The sequence below is a fragment of the Pan paniscus genome, chromosome 2, assembly GCF_029289425.2.
Source record: "Pan paniscus chromosome 2, NHGRI_mPanPan1-v2.0_pri, whole genome shotgun sequence".
NCBI lineage: Eukaryota > Metazoa > Chordata > Mammalia > Primates > Hominidae > Pan > Pan paniscus.
The window spans coordinates 34,012,236-34,031,032 of NC_085926.1; positions in this window are offsets into that span (position 1 = coordinate 34,012,236).

Consider the following 18,797-nt stretch of genomic DNA (forward strand, 5'->3'; position numbering starts at 1 on the left):
TGTGCAAGCTCCTCTGAGACAGCTCCAGGATAGTCCTCTGTGCTAGGCACTGTAGATGAACAGCTCCAGGATAGTCCTCTGTGCTAGGCACTGTAGATAAACAGTGACCAAGACATAAAGCTTGAGAGAAGATGTAATGTTTAAGTAGGAGTTAGCTAGGCAAAGGTAGCTGTGGAGTAGGGTGGTGAAGGAGGAAGAAGTTCAGGGAGAAGAGCAGCTTGTGCAAAGGTCCTGTGACCACAGCAAAGATAAAAATGAGAGAGGTAATCTGATGAGAAGATTAAGTGTAGTTTTTCTCCATGGTGTTCTGAGACCTCAGGGAAGGATTTTTTTTTGGCGTGCTAGGGAGGGAGAGGAGTGTGGAGACGTGTAACTAGAAAGAATGTGTAGGTTTCCAATTGGCTTGTTATGACTTAGCTTTACCAGTGGTTCTCAAACTTTAAAGTGCATCAGAGTCACCTCAAGGGCTTTTTAAAACACAGATTACTGGGACCAACCACGTAGGTAAGAGGTGTTGCTCCTGCTGCACTGGGGACCACACTCACCTTGAGAATCACTGGAGTGTCCCATTTGGTGCCAACAAAGCTTAGATTTATTGACCCCAGAGACAAGGTTCTAATTCTTTTGTTTCTCAGGGTTTCTGCGTGGAGGCACTATGTCTTGGCATGAAGCAAATTCTTTGCAGCATATTCTGTGTCCTGTGAGAGACGGTATTTCAGAAATAACATACAAATTCAAAGCAAATATCAGTAAGCCAGATTTGACAGTCATGATTTGAAAGAGAGTCTTTTTGTCTTTAGTATAGGCCCAGAGGGCTATACTTTGAAACACAAGCCCACTCCCTTTTGGGTGAGTGGGCTTCCACAAATACCTAAAAATTCATATCCTGAGAACAGAATGGTCCTGCAGTACAATCTGGTATGTAATGGTCATCCTCAGTTTTCATGAAAAAAATTCTTTGTTTGGGAACCTCTTAGCTACTACTCATAAATTCGGTTCTTGACATCAATTTAGGAAAGCAGTCAATCAATCAGCCCATCAATCATTTATAATTTATTGAACACCTATAATATGTTGTGATGCTGGCAACTTCTTCTTTAGCCTAGAGTTATGTTCTGCTTCTTCTGACTTCCTAGCCTTTGCTGGAACTTCACTTGTCCCTTTTGCCGGGAGGCCTAATCAGATGAAAAATGTTTATTTTCTTACGTTGAATAACCCATTATTCATTTTTTTTTTTTGAGGCGTAGTCTCGCTCTGTCGCCCAGGCTGGAGTGCAGTGGTGCCATCTCTGCTCACTGCAAGCTCCGCCTCTCGGGTTCACGCCATTCTCCTGCCTCAGCCTCCCGAGTAGCTGGGACTACAGGCGCCCACCACCATACCTGGCTAATTTTTTTGTGTTTTTAGTAGAGACGGGGTTTCACCATGTTAGGCAGGATGGTCTCGATCTCCTGACCTCGTGATCCACCCGCCTCGGCCTCCCAAAGTGCTGGGATTACAGGCGTGAGCCACTGTGCCTAGCCCCCATTATTAATTTTTATCTGACTGCTTTTAATGAGCTCTTGGATGCCAAGCACATTTTTGGAAATAAGTCATCTGGCCAAAACTGCCTTTGAGGATTCTTACCTACAACACAGCTTACTGAAGTTCCCTCAGTTGCTGTTATCTGTGCCTGCTGGTGCATTTTGGTTCACAGTGGTAACTACTTAAACTTAGGGATCATAAAGTGGTTTAAAGAACACCTACACCAAGCTTCTTTTCAAAATATCCTTCATTCTCAAACTAATACCTTCAACAAAACAGTTGATAAATTTTTCAGTGCAATTTTCCATGTCTGGATCCAATGTATATGCATCCATTGGCTAAACAAGAAAGAATAGGGTAAGGGCAAGACTAGAAATGGGCTATCTCATTTTCATTTCACTTGACATTGAGCACCTGCTGTCTGCATATAGTTCTTTCATTCAAGATGCTGATAGTATGTTGAGAAAGCAATGAGTCGTGGTCTGCCTAAAGAGATAAGACAACTGTGTGTGGCCCAGGTGATTAATGGTGCAAGACAGTGTAAGCCGAGTAGCAAAATGAGCAATTCTAGGCACTAAACATTCCCCAAGTTCTTAGGATGGGTTGATCAGGAGGCCCAAAGTGGTTGCAGGCCTCACAGAGGAGGTAGACAGGTTTCTTGGATGTCAGGCTCTAACCCCGCTTGTACCCCTTCCTTACCACTGTCCTTGTATTGGTGGGAGAGGGTACCTTGGCAAAGAGTGAGGGATTGCATAGGAGGGCATTCTGAGGAGCAGCAGGGGCTAAAGTGGATAGATGAGGTATGATGTTGGAGTCACTTTAGGGCCAAGCTTAGGATTTTGAACTTGAACCCATATTAATAGATATGTGCCCTAGGGATATTTGAGGACAGTGACAAAATAAGAATCTTATCTTTTAGTAAGACTAGTTGTATGGTAAAGTGTAAGCGCTGGTTTTAGGCTAGGGAGAGAGACAAGAGTGGAGACCTAGGCACAGTGCCGAAGGGTGTGGTTGTGGGTGAAGATGGGCTGAGCAGTTTGGTATCCATGAAGCGGAGAGACAGGGAGGGACAGAGTCTTTGCAAAGGAACATACAAAAGGGACCTGGTGGTTGGATGTCAGGGCTCAGTAAGAGGAAAGAGGTCAAAGTGATTTCTTTCCATCCATGGAAATGAGAAGATTGGTATTGCCACTAAGAGAAATGGGCCAGCTAGGAGGGCTCCAGTCTGAATTATGTTGGGTGTTGAAGCCTTCAGTTTGCAGTCTGTGCACTGAGAAGTGACCACCCTCAGAGGGTCTGTTCTGTAGGTAGCTGGCAATAAAGGCCTGGGAGTCAGTGAGGTTGAGACTGGAGGTAGCTAGCTACCTGACAGTGGTCTGCAGAGTTGTGAGAGCTGGCATTGTAAGCTAGAATCAGGTTGCCAAGGGAAAGTATACAATCAAGAAGGGTAAGGACAATGTTTGCAAACCTTTTGTTTGTTGCTTATCATGTACCAGACATGGTGCCAGATACTTTGCATGCAACTATCTTGCTTAATCCGTATCACCTGCACCATCCGACAGTGCAGCACACTAGCAAGAAGAGAGAGATCCAAAGTGGGGAGTTGAGCAGTTGAGAGGACTAGTTCCATGACCTTGGGCAACTAACTTAATTAGCCTCTTGGAGACTCCATTTTCTCAGCTGTGAAATAAGGATAATAATAAGCATCATCCCTACGGTCTGTTATCTATTGCTGCATAACAAACTACCCACAATGAAATGTCTTAAAAGGCCAACACTCATTTGTTGTACTTGTGATTTTGCAATTTGGGCAGGCCAGGTGGGAACAATTTGCTGTGCATCTGGAAGTCTGGGGCCTCTGCTTGGTGACCTGAGGGGCTGGGGCTGGCTGGGCATCTCTCTGCCTGAAGTCTCAGGGCTCTCTGTGCAGTCTCTCTATGTGTTCTTTCCATCATGGCAGCTCTGAATTCTGAGAGTGAGTGTGCCAGGAGACTGGAAGTAGAGGCTGTCTGTTTTTAAGGCCAGGGTTTGGAAGCTGGCACAGTTGCATTTACACAAAGCAGTTCTAGATGGAAGGGAGGAGATAGACCCCACCTCTCAATGGAGTGTCCCTCTTCGGTGGCCCCTTTAATGGCCATTTCATAGGGTGAAGATTAAATAAGACAATGAGCACAACGGGCTTAGCATAGCACCTGAAACATCTTAAGAGCTCAATGAATGGTAGCCATTGTCATTATCAGAGGTAGTATCAGGGTCATTGGAGAGAGATTAGGGATTAAGTAAAGGTGCTGTGATTCAATGACCAAGAGACCATTGCTGATCTCTTACAGAGACAGCCACTGCCTTGTTCTCAGTGCTGTGTTAGAGGTGGGCGGCCAGTATGCAGGAGACAAGAAGTGAGTGGGAAGGCTGCTCACAGGCTTGAGAAGCTCAACCACGGAAAGACAGGAGAGAAACTGGAGAGTAGCTGCAGGCGGGCAGGAGGAGGGCAACAAGGCCATATGATAGCTTGTTTTCCCAGTGGGACATCTCAGGCATGGGGGTGGTGTCAAGTGAGGACACATGCATGTGTGAAGGACAGAAGGACGAGGAGAAGGAAAGAAAGTTGTTTGGAGGAGGAAGGGGGGTGAGGCTGAGAGACTGAGAGAAAATGTGTGGGCATGTTCATATTTTAAAGGTCAAATTTATTCTAGGCAAACTATTTGTTTAAGATTTGTATGCAGATGGAAACAACCAGGATATAAACTCCTCAGAGGAGGGATGTGAGAGGAAGAAGAGTTTACAATCCTCATTTCGGGCCAGTAGACACACAGCCTCCCATTCCAGGCTGAGGGCAAAGCTTAAGCTGGGAGGGGACTTGGAGGAGGGAAAAGGGAAGGGTTACATTTTTGGTATCAGTGGCTGGGAGCATCAACTGTATATTTAAGAGTAGTGGGGGACACCTACCTAGGGTGATATGGAGCCAAGGCCACAATCAGAAGTAGTTTTGGGAACCCTAAGAACTGACACATTTGTGGTTCTTCCCCTGCCCATATGTAATTTATTAAAAAGATTAAAAAAAAAAAACCCAAAAACCCCAGCCGGGCGAGGTGACTTATGCCTGTAATCCCAGCACTTTGGGAGGCTGAGGTGGGCGGATCACCTGAGGTCGAGAGTACAAGACCAGGCTGACCAACATGGAGAAACCCCATTTCTCCTAAAAATACAAAATTAGTTGGGTGTGGTGGCACATGCCTGTAATCCCAGCTACTTGGGAGGCTGAGACAGGAGAATTGCTTGAACCTGAGAGGCGGAGTTTGCGGTGAGCCATGATTGCGTCATTGCACTCCAGCCGAGGCAACAAGAGCAAAACTCCATCTCAAAAAGCAAAACAAAAATCAAAAACCAAAAAACAAAACAACCCTAAATCATCAAGTTAGTGTTATGAAATGGAGGAAGGTCTTAATTTTTCCCACGTTGCTTTGATGCTTTTTTTGAAATAGGAATTGTGTGGCCAACCACAGTGGCTCACGCCTGTAATCCCAGCAGTTTTGGAGGCTGAGGTGGAAGGATCACAAGCCCAGGAGTTCAAGACTAGCCTGGGCAATGTAGTAAAACCCCATCTCTACAAACACAAACAAACAAACCCCAAAATTAGCTGTGCAAGATGGCATGCCACTGCACTCCAGCCTGGGCAACAGAGTGAGGCCTTGTCTCAAAAAAAAAAAAAAAAGAAAAAGAAAAAAAAGAAAAAGAAAACAAAAAAGAGAGAAAGGAATCCTGAGTTTTTTCATAAAACAAAGTTCTGGTGCCCTCGCTTTGTGGGAGTGTTAAGCCGGGGCTTGGCTGGCCCAGAGGGTAGCCTGGCACAGTGTGCAAGGCCCGCAATCCCCGGCACCAACCTGGTAGGAGCTGCTGGCCCTGGAATTCCTTTTCTGCAGACTCAGCATTTCAGGAGAGGATTCTTATGGTCTCCCTAAGCCAGACAGGTTTTATTTATTTATTTATTTATTTATTTATTTATTTGGAGACAGAGTCTTGTTTAGTCACCCAGGCTGGAGTGCAGAGGTACGATCTTGGCTCACTGTAACCTCCGCCTTGCGGGTTCAAGGGATTCTCATGCCTCAGCCTTCCAAGTACTGGGATTACAGGCATGTGCCACCATGCCCAGCTAATTTTTTGTAGAGAAGGGGTCTCACCATGCTTCCCAGGCTGGTCTCAAACTCCTGAGCTCAGGCAATCCACCCACCTTGGCCTCCCAAATTGCTAGGATTACAGGCATGAGACACTGTGCCTGGCCCAGACCCAGGTCTTGACTAGCTGCCTGCTGCCCTGTTTGAATATCCCTGAGGATAGGACCCTGGGGAGTTCCCTTAGTTTCCAACGTGAGCTTCATCAGGGCATACAGGTTTTCGGTTTCTTTATTCCTCGCAGTATCATCAGAACCTAGCCTAGTGCCTGGCAGACAGTCAGCACTCTCCCTTTGTTGGGTGAGTATAAGAATGGAGGGGCATCAAGGGAGACGGTGCAGAAGGGAAGATTCAGATTAAACCATAGGCTGAATTTGTCCAGGTGGCTCTGTGGGGGAAGACTGAGGTAGTGTAGATAATCAATAACTAATTCCTCAAAAAATCATTTCCATATCCTAGGAAGGAAGCATGAGAGAAACGAAGAGTTAGTTCCATGGATCTTGGATATTTTTTTTTTCTCAAAAAAACGGACAAGTTATATTCCTATTTGAAGTGCAGAGTGAAACTGTATGGTTCTTTACAAAAGTAGAATGTCTTTGCTTATTCACAGGCCATATGGGACTCTGGAGTGGGTGTTTATAGTGCCAAAATAAACTCCCTAGATTCGCAGCCATGAGCAGTAAGGCTGGAGCAGAGTTTCTCTTTCACCTTAGGAAACTTGAATTTATTTTGAACAAATTAAAATAGAGTGGGCTTTTCCCATTATAAAACCAGTGCAAGCTTATTATGGAAAATTGGGGAAATACAGAAAAGGCAAAGTTTTGTTGAGTAAACTTTGCAGAGCATAGGTAGGGGGCTGGTTGTTGGTGCAGGGATGAGCCCCAAGACAGCAGGAGACCAGAGACTGGAGGGCATTTCTAGGGCAACCTTGAGAGGTGGGCTTCATTGGGGCTACCTCTATCTTCTCAAGGCACAGATCCCATGCTGCAGATGTATGTGGGATGGTGGTGTGGAGGGAAAGAGACGTGTTCTACAGCTGAGGCTTGGGGCGGGGTCTGTGTTGTCAGCCTGTTCCTGTAATTTCACATTATTGTGGCTGAGTTTTTGTGATCCCAAAAAAAAGACTTAGTGTCTCCTTGGGAGGGTAGGGAGAGAAGCAGGTTAATTTTCTGCAAAGATCATGTATTGTCTTCAACAGCAGTAGCTTCCAGAAGGTGTGCAGGGACCACAGGGAAACCATAATGAACCCTGAAGACCAATGGGGTTTATTCTTTCATCCAACAGTGTCTGCTACTCAGTACAGAGCCCTGTGCTGGGGATAAAGTGGTCAATGCCTGTCTTCTTAGAGCTTGCAGTTTGGATTACATGGGTCCTCATTCTTGACTGAGAGAATGTGGGCCTATGATCATAGAACTTCAGGAAAGCCTGTGGTCCTACTGTCTGGTCCTACCCAGCTCTGTCCTTTGGAGGGGGACCTCATCACCTTCGCTGACCCACTCCAACATTATTGTCTGAGGTTTTTCTTAGCTCTCCTCTATTTACTTTTCCCCAGAGGTAGATGTTCTGGAGCTTGAAATAAGCAGCATGGGTCTTGGAAGAGATGGGTCACCAATGCAGGCCAGCCATCCTTTCCCTGCTAATAATGGGGGAAGAGTGGACAGCTGGGCTTTGGCCCAGGACCTGCCTACCACGGGATGCTTTGTATGTCTCCTGTGATTCTCTCTCTGCAATGCTCTCAGAAAGTCAGTGTCCTCATCCAGCTTCCTCTTTTCCTCTCACAGAAGCTTCCAGAATTTATACAAAAGGGGCTGGTGACAGCTTAAGACAGTACTCCATATATGGGATCTACATCAGGAGGAAGAGTCAAGCCTTGAGTCAAAGGGACAAATGCCAATGCTGGCTTCTCAGGCAGTGGTTAGGAGAGGATTGTTTTTGAATAGCTTTTTTGTAGGAGGACCTTGGTGTGAAAAGCAGAGGCCTGTGAAACAAATACTTCTCACAACATACATATGGCCTCAGAAACTCATCCCTAATGAGGCATTTCAAGAATCTCTGGGCTGGGCACAGTGGCTCATGCCTGTAATCCCAGCACTTTGGGAGGCTGAGACAGGAAGATCACTTGAGGCCAGGAGTTTGAGAGCAGTCTGGGGAACATAGCAAGACCCCATCCCTACCAAAAATTAAAAATCAGCTGAGCATGATGGGATTTGCCTGTAGTCCCAGTTACTTGGGATGCTGAGGCAGGAGAGGATCCCTTGAGCCCAAGGAGTTCAAGGCTGCAGTAAGCCGTGATTGTGTCACTGCACTCCAGCCTGGGCAATAGAGTGAGACCTTGTCTCTTTCTCTCTAAAAAAAAGAGAAAAATCTCTGGAGTTTCTTAGTTTTTTCCTTCTTTCTCCCTTCATAGCACCTGGTACTGCCCAAGAACTGTGACTATTATGACTCTTTCATCCAGGATCTCCTTAAACAGCTGTAGTTTTAAAAATTCTGTTTCATCATCCACCTAGACCATTAAAATAGTTTAGAAGTTCTACCATTTTGGCATCTAAACTCTACTCGCTGTCTCATACCTAGAAGTAATTAAAAACTATTTTGTTCATTTATGTTGGAAAGAGCTTTGGGAAATACAGTGACTGGGTTTCTCAGGATAGAGTGCAGTGCAGCAGCACTTTCATCACCAGAAAAGGAAGGGCCATTTGCTGTGGCTCAAAGGTCCTGGCTGTTCAGAACAGCTCCAACTTCTAATACTCCGTCCCAACAGTCAAACTCATAGGTTCTAAATTTTGATTTTGAAAATATATCTCCATAGCTGGGAGGCAGTTACTTTTCTTTAGGGACAAGGACTTCTTGCCTGGTTGGAGCTCCCCAGGGAAGATTAGAGGCAGTACTGTGAAATTGCTGTGAGATTTCACACAGGGAAAATGAGACTTGCCCTTTTCATTATTATTTTTTTCTTCTACAGTTACTTCTTCAACTTTTTTTTTTCTCTGAAGACAGAGACTAAAATGTAGCAGTGGGTTCAATTTAGACATTGACTTAGAAAATAAAATGAGCCTCAGGTACCAGCAAGTTTGAATCAACCCCCAAGGTTGTTTTGTTGGGAAGGAGGATCCATCATGTAGTAATTGATTATGTCAGCTCTCCTTTGAGTGTGAGTTCATTCATTGTGGTGGGTGGCATCAGGGCTGACCTTAATCAACCAGTAGATCCCATATTCTTGGACTACTCAAATTTCGATGCCACTTAGGAAATACAATGAATCTGTCATCAGGCCCTTGAATATTCTCCACATCTTGTTAAGTTTTCTTTCAAATTTATTATATAAATATTTTAATAATAAAAGTTTATGAAAGACAATGTAAAAATGTGTTAAAATACAGAAATAGAAACACCAATAGTATGATTATTGTTACCAAACATTGTGATTACTTTAATATATATCCTTGTCTTTTTTATGTGCATGGGTTTTTGTTAATTTTTAAAACACAAGGCCAGGTGCAGTCACTCATGCCTGTAATCCCAGCACTTTGGGAGGCTGAGGCGGGCGGATCACCTGAGGTCGGGAGTTTGAGACCAGCCTGATCAACATGGAGAATCCCCGTCACTACTAAAAAAAATACAAAAATAGCTGGGCATGGTGGCACATGCTTGTAATCCCAGCTTCAGGAGGCTGAGGCAGGAGAATTGCTTGAACCTGGGAGGTGGAGGTTGTGCCGAGATGGCACCATTGCACTCTAGCCTGGGCGACAAGAGTGAAACTCCGTCTCAAGAAAACAAAACAAAACAAAACAAAAACAACAACACAGATATCTCTACAGCAAATGCAATTTTTATCTTAAAAATTTTTTACTAAATATTATAGCATACTTAGTAATTAGTATTTGTTATTGACTATTCTTGACTGCTAGTCATTGTGTGGAGGTACTTTACTTACTTATCATTCCTCTCTTGAGGGCCATTGCTATGCTCTGACTGTGTTCCCTGAAATTCTTATGTTGAGATCCTAACCCTCAATGTGATGATATTAGGAGGTAGGGCCTTTTGGGAGGTGATTAAGCCATGAGGGTAGAGCTCTCATAAATGGGATTGATGCCCTTATAAAAGAAGCCTAAGGGAGCTCATTTGCCCTTCCACCATGTGAGGACACAGCTAGATGGCTCCATCTATGAACCAGAAAGTGGGCCCTCTCAGACACCGAATCTGCTGGTGCTTTGATCTTGGACTTCCTACTTTCAGGACTTTGAGAAATAAATATCTGCTGTTAAAGCCTCCCAGTCTTTGGTATTTTGTTACAACAGCCTGTGCTGATTGAGGCAGGCATGTGGGCCTTTCACTCCTTTGGGTCTTCTCCATTTTATCCTTGGATCTAGCTGAACCATCAGCACTTGGGCCAACTTGTTCTACACCCTTAAAAATGATTTTTTCCTGCCTTGTGTTTGGAAGGCTGCTCTCGGCCTCCTGGGGGAGATGCTTTGGGAACCGGCATGACAGGTGTGTGTTCTCAGGCTCTCAGTAGCATTCCAATGCCACGCCGGCCCTGCACGAGGCCTATTCTCAGGCCACGGCCCAGGAGCAGCTTCACTTCTTCTGAGCCACTATTTTGTTTTTACTGATTATATACCATGTTGTTTAACAACCTAGATTCCTTCTCAAAACCAAGTTATAAGTTGATTCTCAGCAAAGGCATAAAATCTCAGCAGTTTGGATTACCCAAAAGGCAGTTCAAATACCTATCAGGTGCCCCAATCATTTATTGCTTTACTTTTTCATCTTCAATATGCCAATGGAACATTTTGCTATCAGGAAATCTAGAAAAAAGGTTATTTTAATTCCAATAACATTTCAAATTTTAATTTCAAAAATTTTAAATTCAATAATTTCAATATGTTTTCTGTCTGGTCTAGTACTGTTTTTATTTGAATTGCCCACATGGGCGTTGGGGCCCCTAGAGGCCTTATAGCCACTCTTTGGACTTGCCTTAACTCTGGGTTTTCTATTGTCTTTATTTTTCCATACATTGCTTCTTTATGTAGTTTGTTCTGCTGAATTGTAAGTACTTTTGTAAGCCACCTCCAGTGATTTTGGTAATGAGATGGTATATAACCATGAATAAAAATGCAATTTATTGGGTCAAAAAATGTGAACTTCTTGAGGCTATTGATGCATACTGCCAATTAACTTTCCTTTCTCTGATTACCTCCCTGGGCTGTCATCTGTTTTTTTCTTGGACTTTAGGACATTGGGCTGCTACTAAAAGGTCTAAAACTACTCTTAGCAATGAAATAAGAGGGTTAATGTTCACTTAATTTGAAGACTCAGTGAATGCCATATCAATTTTTAAAATCTAACTCACTCTTTCTTCTGTTGCAGAGTGAGTTCCCTGCGAAGCTGACTCTGAAACTGGCAATGTGCAGGAAGCTTTTTAGAAAGTGCTCTTGAGATCCACAACTATGGAAGGGATGGGAAAGAGACAGAATTAGGCAGAGGGTAAAGTTGGGCTGTGACACAGTTCCAATGAATTCCTCAGGATGACTCTATAGGGAGCTCTGATGCTGGGATGGCTCTTCAGAGTGGTCCTAAGTTGGAATAAGAAGGCCCCAGGTAAATCAAGCAATGGAGCAAGCTTCTCAGAGGAGCAAATGAGACCTTGGGCAAGGCAGTTCCTACAGGGGGCTGACAGCTGGGGGTTATCTGCCAGGAGCACTGCAAGTCGCTGGGGGAATAAGTTCTTTCCTCTCAAGAGATCAGGATGGTGTATCATAACCTCTTCCTCACCCTCTTTGACAATAGAAGCCTTTAGGCATCACCTGATTTGGGGCATTGCTAGGTCTGTGATGTTTCTTTGCAAGAGAATTTAGCCTGCATTTGTGAATATCTTCCCTTTAGTCAGCATTCAGCACCATTGCCACCTATGATTTAGGAAATCCGCATCGTGGTTAGCCTTCTAATTTTATAATTACCTTTCCAGAATAATAACCTCATCCAGGTGTTTTGTAACACAGAGCAGCAAGGGAAATTAATTTCAATTAGAAGGGGGAAAAATACAAATTGAAGTGGAGTTGTGGAAAGAAAAAAAGCCCAAAACGCATTTCTTTGAGTGTACTTCATTTAGGTAATTAAATCTCTGCAATGCGACTGAATCATTGGCAGTGGTGCCCTTTAAGATGGATATTTAAAAAGTACATGACTCTGGAATTTGAAGCTGTTCTGGCTGCCCAGCACACATCTGGAAATAAAAGAGGTGCAGAGAGATTGAGGCAGGGTGAGACCTCGGCAGGGTGAGACCTCAGGGAGGCAACAGAGGTACAAAGAAGCATTCTTCCTTTGTGTTTTCACACTTAACATTTTTTCTTGGAATAAGAATCTGAGCCTTGTAAAAATGATTTCAAGTTACTTTCCAGCATTTTGAAAGGATATTGAGGGAATTGAAGGCAAATGAAGGGCTGCGGACATTTACTGAAGAAAAAAGGTAAAGGTTTAAAGGTTCTTCCTGTCCTCTTCTTCCTCACTTGACTGAGGAAATCATGGATCTTGCTTTCTCTGGCTGGCTTGGCAGAGTTGCAGAGAACATGAATTAACATGGGTATAAGGACCCCTTCTCTTGGTGAACTGGCAAAGCTGGCAGGCATTGAGAGAGACAAGTTCATACGAGAAAAGGGGACACAGAAGAGAGACCTCTGCTCCCTCAGCCAAGATTCATGTCACCAAGAAGCAGCTGGTTCTGGGGCTCCTGGAAAGGGCTGTGTATTGTGGCTGGCATGTCAAAGGCTTTGGTCCCTGCTTAATATTTCAAATGAGTTGTGTAGGTGGAGTGCTCATGAGATCTCAGCATGGCCAAGGCCTGTCGGAGACCTTCTTTTAAACAGTTAAATCTCAGGGAGGTTGCTACAGTATCTCAAAAACAATTACACAGCTTTCCTCCCCCGAGAGAATTTTTCTGACTCTCTGGCTCTGGTCTGAGACAGGAAACTAAAATTGTTTGTCAGATTTATTCTTCTGGAGCTACCCCAAATGTTCCATTATAACGTTAGTTCACCCATAATGAAGGGAGAGCTGACACAGGGAAAGTGGCATTAAGGGTACAAGGAACTTGGCTTCTCTAATTCTGCATGGTTAATATTGACAGCTGGAGAGTGGTCTGCTTTGGAAAGACGCACATGTTTAAGTCAAGCAGGGGAAGCACTTTATTAGCTGAGGTTTTTTAGGTTGACATGAGCTTTCTCATGTTTTTGAAAGGGGCAGGAAGCCTAATTTTGCATCTGTGTAGATTGCTACATTTTTGATGCTTGTTATTATTACTTTATGAGTTTAGTATTCACGTTTTCGGAGCTTTTTACACCCCTGTATACCTATCTGCATAAGTGGGGGTGCTGGGTAACTTAGTTATATAAACTGACATAAGTGGTATTAGCGCATCTTATCCCTCATCCCTTTAGAAATAGGACCCATCACAAACCAGTGGGTACTCTTTTTAATGAGAGCACACTTCTCTCTTTTTTTTTTTTTCCTGAGATGGAGTCTCACTCTGTCGCCCAGGCTGGAGTGCAATGGTGTGATCTCGGCTCACTGCAACCTCCGCCTCCTGGGTTTAGGTGATTCTCCTGCCTCAGCCTCCTGAGTAGCTGGGATTACAGGCGTGCGCCACCATGCCCAGCTAATTTTTGTATTTTTAGTAGAGACGAGGTTTCACCATCTTGGCCAGGCTGGTCACGAACTCCTGACCTCGATTTCCACCCGCCTCGGCCTCCCAAAGTTCTGGGATTACAAGCATGAGCCACCGCGCCCCGCTGAGAGCACATTTCTTAAGGAACCAGTCACTGTAAATATCTTTTTTCTCAAATTCTTGACTGTATTCAACCTGTCATTCTCTAGGCAGAGAGGCCATAAGAATTACACTACCTGTGATTTTTGTGGTCCTTTCCTGCCTTAATACTTATAGGCACATGAGAAAGGGTGAAGTCTATTATTCTGGTAAGGCAGAATATCTATCATTGTCAATCATATTTAATCTAATTTAAAGACTTAGGCTTTTAGGCATTTAGTCCAACTGTTTTTTTTTTTTTTTGTCTTTAAGTGAATTGAGTCATTATTAAACTGGTTTGTCCCAAACCCTGGATTAGCACTTCTTTTTATGCATCACCTTGCATTTTCATCTTAGTTCATTTGTTTAAATATTTTTCCATGTCTATTCTTTCCAGGGATTTGTGTATGTCTTCAACTTGCCATATATTTGGGGCTTCAGACTCACATGGCGTTCAATAGTCTTAGAACCTCTACAGTTGCTAGTTATGTATTCCTCAGGGAGAGGCTTTTGAATAAAGGACTTTTTTTTTGATCAGCTGAGACTTTTCTAGCACTTTCCTAGCCCAATCTTGGCTGGTGCAGGGAGGAGCTACACTTTGGATATTTCTCCTCACTTCCTGGTTATATGGTAAATGTATCGCGTAAAGCACAAAAGATATTTCTCCTATAAAATGACGTTTTAGCTATGAGATGCTTTACAATTCCATGTACATACTCTTCTTAGTAAATTGTCTCTGAAAGGGGAACACAGAGTATAGGAACTGCTAAGTTTCTGAGTTGATCTAACTGACTGACTGACCTTGTAGATGAGCAAACTGCTGCCCAGAGAGGTTAAGAGCCCTGCCCAAGATCACACAGTAGCAAATGAAGACCTAGATTTCCCAGTTCTGTGTTTTTAGTGTGGTTTGCACTCCTTTTCCTCAGGACTAATTTTTAAAAACCTTCCAGAAACAACAACTTAATGGAGTTTTTTCTATTTCATTAGTTGCTTTTACTTTATCATTTTCTCTTTTCTTTATAATTTCTTGAGGTGTTTTATGTCTATCATTATTTGTACAATGACACTCATTAATTTTAAATTTTCATTCTTTTCTAATACACACATTTAGCAATATAAAATTTCCTTTATATACTACTTTAATTATCTTCTACAGCTTTTGATATGTATTATTTTTATCATCATTTTTTCCTCAAGATTTTATCATACACATCCTGATTTGTTCTTTGACCCATAATGTACTTAAAAGAGTGTTTTAAAATGTCCAAATATGTGGGTTATTTAGGGTTATCTTTCTGTTATTGATTTCTAATTTAATTACACTGTAGTCAGAGATCATGGCCTCTATACTTTTCATTCTCTGGGATTTATAGCAAATTGCTTTGCAACTTTTTTTATGTGATCTATTTTTGTAAATGTTTCATGCTGCTTGAACAAAGTGTGTAGTCTCTAATTGTTGGGAATAGTGTTTTATATACAGCCATTAGATCAAGTATTTTAATTGTGTTCTATATCTTCACTAATTTTTTATTTGCTTAATTAGGTACTGAGACATGCATATTAAAATTTCTATTATGATTGTGGATTTGCTAATTTTTCTTTGTAATTCTGTAAAAGTGTGCTTCATAAATTTTGAAGCTGAGGTTTTAGAAAAAACTGCAGAGTTTATACAGTGAAGGCAGACTGGCTGGGTCTGCATTGTGGCTATGCCGTTTACAAATGTTGAACCTTGGGAAAGTCACTTACTGTCTGTAATTCAGGATTCTCATCTGTGAAGTGGGCTGCACCCTGAATATCATTGTGAGAATTAAGTTATTTAATACATATAAAAAGGCACTTACAACAGTGTCTGGCAGTGTCTTTTTATATGTATGAAATCACTTAATTCTCATAATGATATGGAGAGTCACAAAACATTCAGACTATAGATTATAGATATATACTCATTACATAGGGATAAAAGGAGCAATTTGCAAATAATAATAATAACATACTGGCACAACAGTGTCTGGCAAATTGCTCCTTTTATCCCTATGTAATGAGTATATATCTATAAATATGATGTTTTTGACATCTATATGGATATTACTAGAGTCTGAATGTTTGTGACTCTCCAAAATTCGCATGTTGCAATCAAATCCTTAATGTATTGGTATTATAATGTGGAGCCTTTGGGAGGCCATCAGGGCTCTATTTTCATGAATGAGATAGTGCCCTTTTAAAAGAGGCTTGAGGGAGCCCCTTGGCTCTTCTGCCATGTGAGGACATATAGAAGCCACCATTTATCAGGAACAGGCCCTCACTAGATACCAAATGTACTGGCACCTTGATTTTGGACTTGGCAGCCTCCAGAACTGTGAGCAATAATTTTTTGCTATTTATAAATTGCCCAGTCTAAGGTATTTTTTATAGCAGGCCAAATGGACTAAGATAGATATAGATGTTTATCTCTACTTCTATGTTTGTATTTTTTGTTTAGTTTTCCTTTTCCAATATTCATGTTGCTATACCAGCCTCCCTGTACCCCTTAGTTGGCTATGCCCAGCATATATTTTTCCATCCATATACTTCTAAGCTTTATATGTTGTTATATTTCAGATAAGTCTCTGGTAAATAGAATATAGCAAGATCTATAAATATCCAATCCAAAAATTTCTGTTTTTTTAAATGAATACAGTAAATCCAATTAATTTGTATAATTATGAATATATTGGAATTTATATCTAACATATTATTTTATGTTTTCTATATACTATACCTTTTTCCTTTTTTTTTTTGAGGCAGAGTCTGGCTCTGTCGCCCAGGCTGGAGTGCAGTGGCGCGATCTCAGCTCACTGCAAGCTCTGCCTTCCAGGTTCACGCCATTCTCCTGCCTCAGCCTCCTGAGTAGCTGGAACTACAGGCGCCTGCCACCGCGCCTGGCTAATTTTTTGTATTTTTAGTAGAGACAGGGTTTCACCGTGGTCTCAATCTCCTGACCTCGTGATCTGCCTGCCTCGACCTCCCAAAGTGCTGGGATTACAGGCGTGTGCCACCGCACCCAGCCTACTATAGCTTTTTTCTGTTCTGTTCTTTCCTACTGTCTCTTACATGAATACAATGTTATTTATTGCCCTTTTTAGCTTCTGCTGTTTTTGAAATGTATTCATTCTGCTCCTATTATTTTATGGGTTACAGTTTATTTTTTAACATGCATAGTTGATTGAAATAGGAACAACAACAACAACAATAACCATATTCTGAACAAATTAAGGATTTTAGGACATTTTAATACCGCTATATAGATTTCTCCTTTTCCCATAACCATTTTTTTTTGAGTCAGGGTCTCGCTCTCACCCAGGCTGGAGTGCAGTGGTGCGATCAGAGCTCACTGTATGTAGCCTTGAACTCCTTAGCTCAAGTGATCCTCCCACCTTAGCCTCCCGAGTAGCTAGAGCTACAGATGCATGCAACCACGCTTGGCTAATTTATTTATTTATTTCATTTATATTTTATTTATTTATTTAGATACAGGGTCTCACTCTGTCACCCAGGCTGGAGTACAGTGATATGATCACAGCTCATTGAAGCCTCCACCTTCCTGGCTCAAGTGATTGTCTCACCTCAGCCTCATGAATAGCTGGGACTACAGGCATGTGCCACCATGCCCAGCTAATTTTTTTAGTTTTTGTAGAGACAAGGTTTCACCATGTTACCTAGGCTGGTCTTGAACTCCGGGGCTCATGTGATCTTGCCTTGGCCTCCCAAAGTGCTGGGATTACAGGCGTGAGCTACTGCACCTGGCCTAATTTTTTTGTTTTTATTTTTTGTAGAGATAGGTGTTTTGCTCCATTGCCCAGGCTGGTCTTCAACTCCTGGTCTCAAGTGATCCTCCAGCCTCAGACTCTCAAAGTGCTGGGATTACAGGCATGATCCACCATGTCTGGCCCATGTTTCTCTTTTACACTACTTTGTTTCTATTGTTCTATCAGTTTTAAATCCTCTATAAGTCATTAATGTTGTTATTAATTTTATCTACTCATTCAATGCTTACATAACTTTACTCACATAGTTACCATTTTCCTTGCCTACCCCTGTTTTCTATATCCGATTCTTGCCTTTAGGGTTCAGTTTTTTTTTCAAATGCATCATTTTCTTTAGTAGATGTTTCTGTTATAATGAGTCTTCACTTCCTCACACTTCGTTTGAAAATGAATATTTCCACATGCTCCTTGGGTCAAGTATTAGCAATATATAGAATATTAGGACAATTATTTATTTTCTCTCAGTCCTTTAAAGATATTAATCTATTGTGTCCTGGCTTCTGTTGTCACTGGTAAGAGTCTGCTGTCAGTTTAATTATTGGTCTTGTAGATCATCTATTTTTTTTCTCAGATCCCTTTTATGGTGTTTCTTTTCAACTTTGATTTTATTGTATGTGCCTAGGGATAAGATTTTAAAAGTGTATCATTTTCAGAGCTCATTATTCTTCAACTCAGAATTCATATCTTTCATTAATTCTCATAGTGTCTCATCTATTCTCTCCTGGAATATTATTTGCTTCTCTCTTTCGTAAAAGTTCTATTTGACATTTTCGACCTCTTTGTTAATTATCTCATCTCTCTTCTTCAATTAACTTTTCAGTTATGTTTAATTTGTTACTTACCTTGTGCAGTGAAATTTCAGTTTTAATGACTAATCAAAATCTTTTAATTTCTAAAAGTTCACTTGCCAATTCTTTTTTCATAGTTGTCTATTCTTTCCTTATGACTTGAATTCTTCTTTTATATATATGTAATCATTTTGAAGATTATCATTTGAGTCTTTTAAGACTATTATTTATCACAAGTTATATTATAGCCTGTTTGTTCTCTACACTGGGTCACTGTGAGTGTGGTTTGGAATTTTGGATTTTGAGCTCATTTTCAGCAGAGCTTTTTCTTATCATTTTTTTCTTTTTTCCTTGGGGAGTCTCACAAATGCTGGGCTGTGAAAGAGTTCCTAGAGTGTGGGATTTCATTTGATTTAGGCAGGTGTCCTAGAGATTCTTTCTCTTACTTAGGATTAAAACAAAATTTGTTGTTGTTTATTTCTGTACTTGGGGATTTCTGCTGCATAAATTTGGATGCCACATCCCTGTGTAGTATAAGGTTTTGGTCCTTGTTTTTTTTTGTGGGAGACTTTAACAAATTCTTCTCAGAGTTCCAGAAAGGGACAAGCCATCTTAATGTTTTTCTGAGCCAGTGGGTGTGTTTTTTTTCCTAGTCTTCTCTTTTACAAGATATTAGCTTTTCCATGGCCTGGTTTTAGTCTGTGATTTTTGTTTT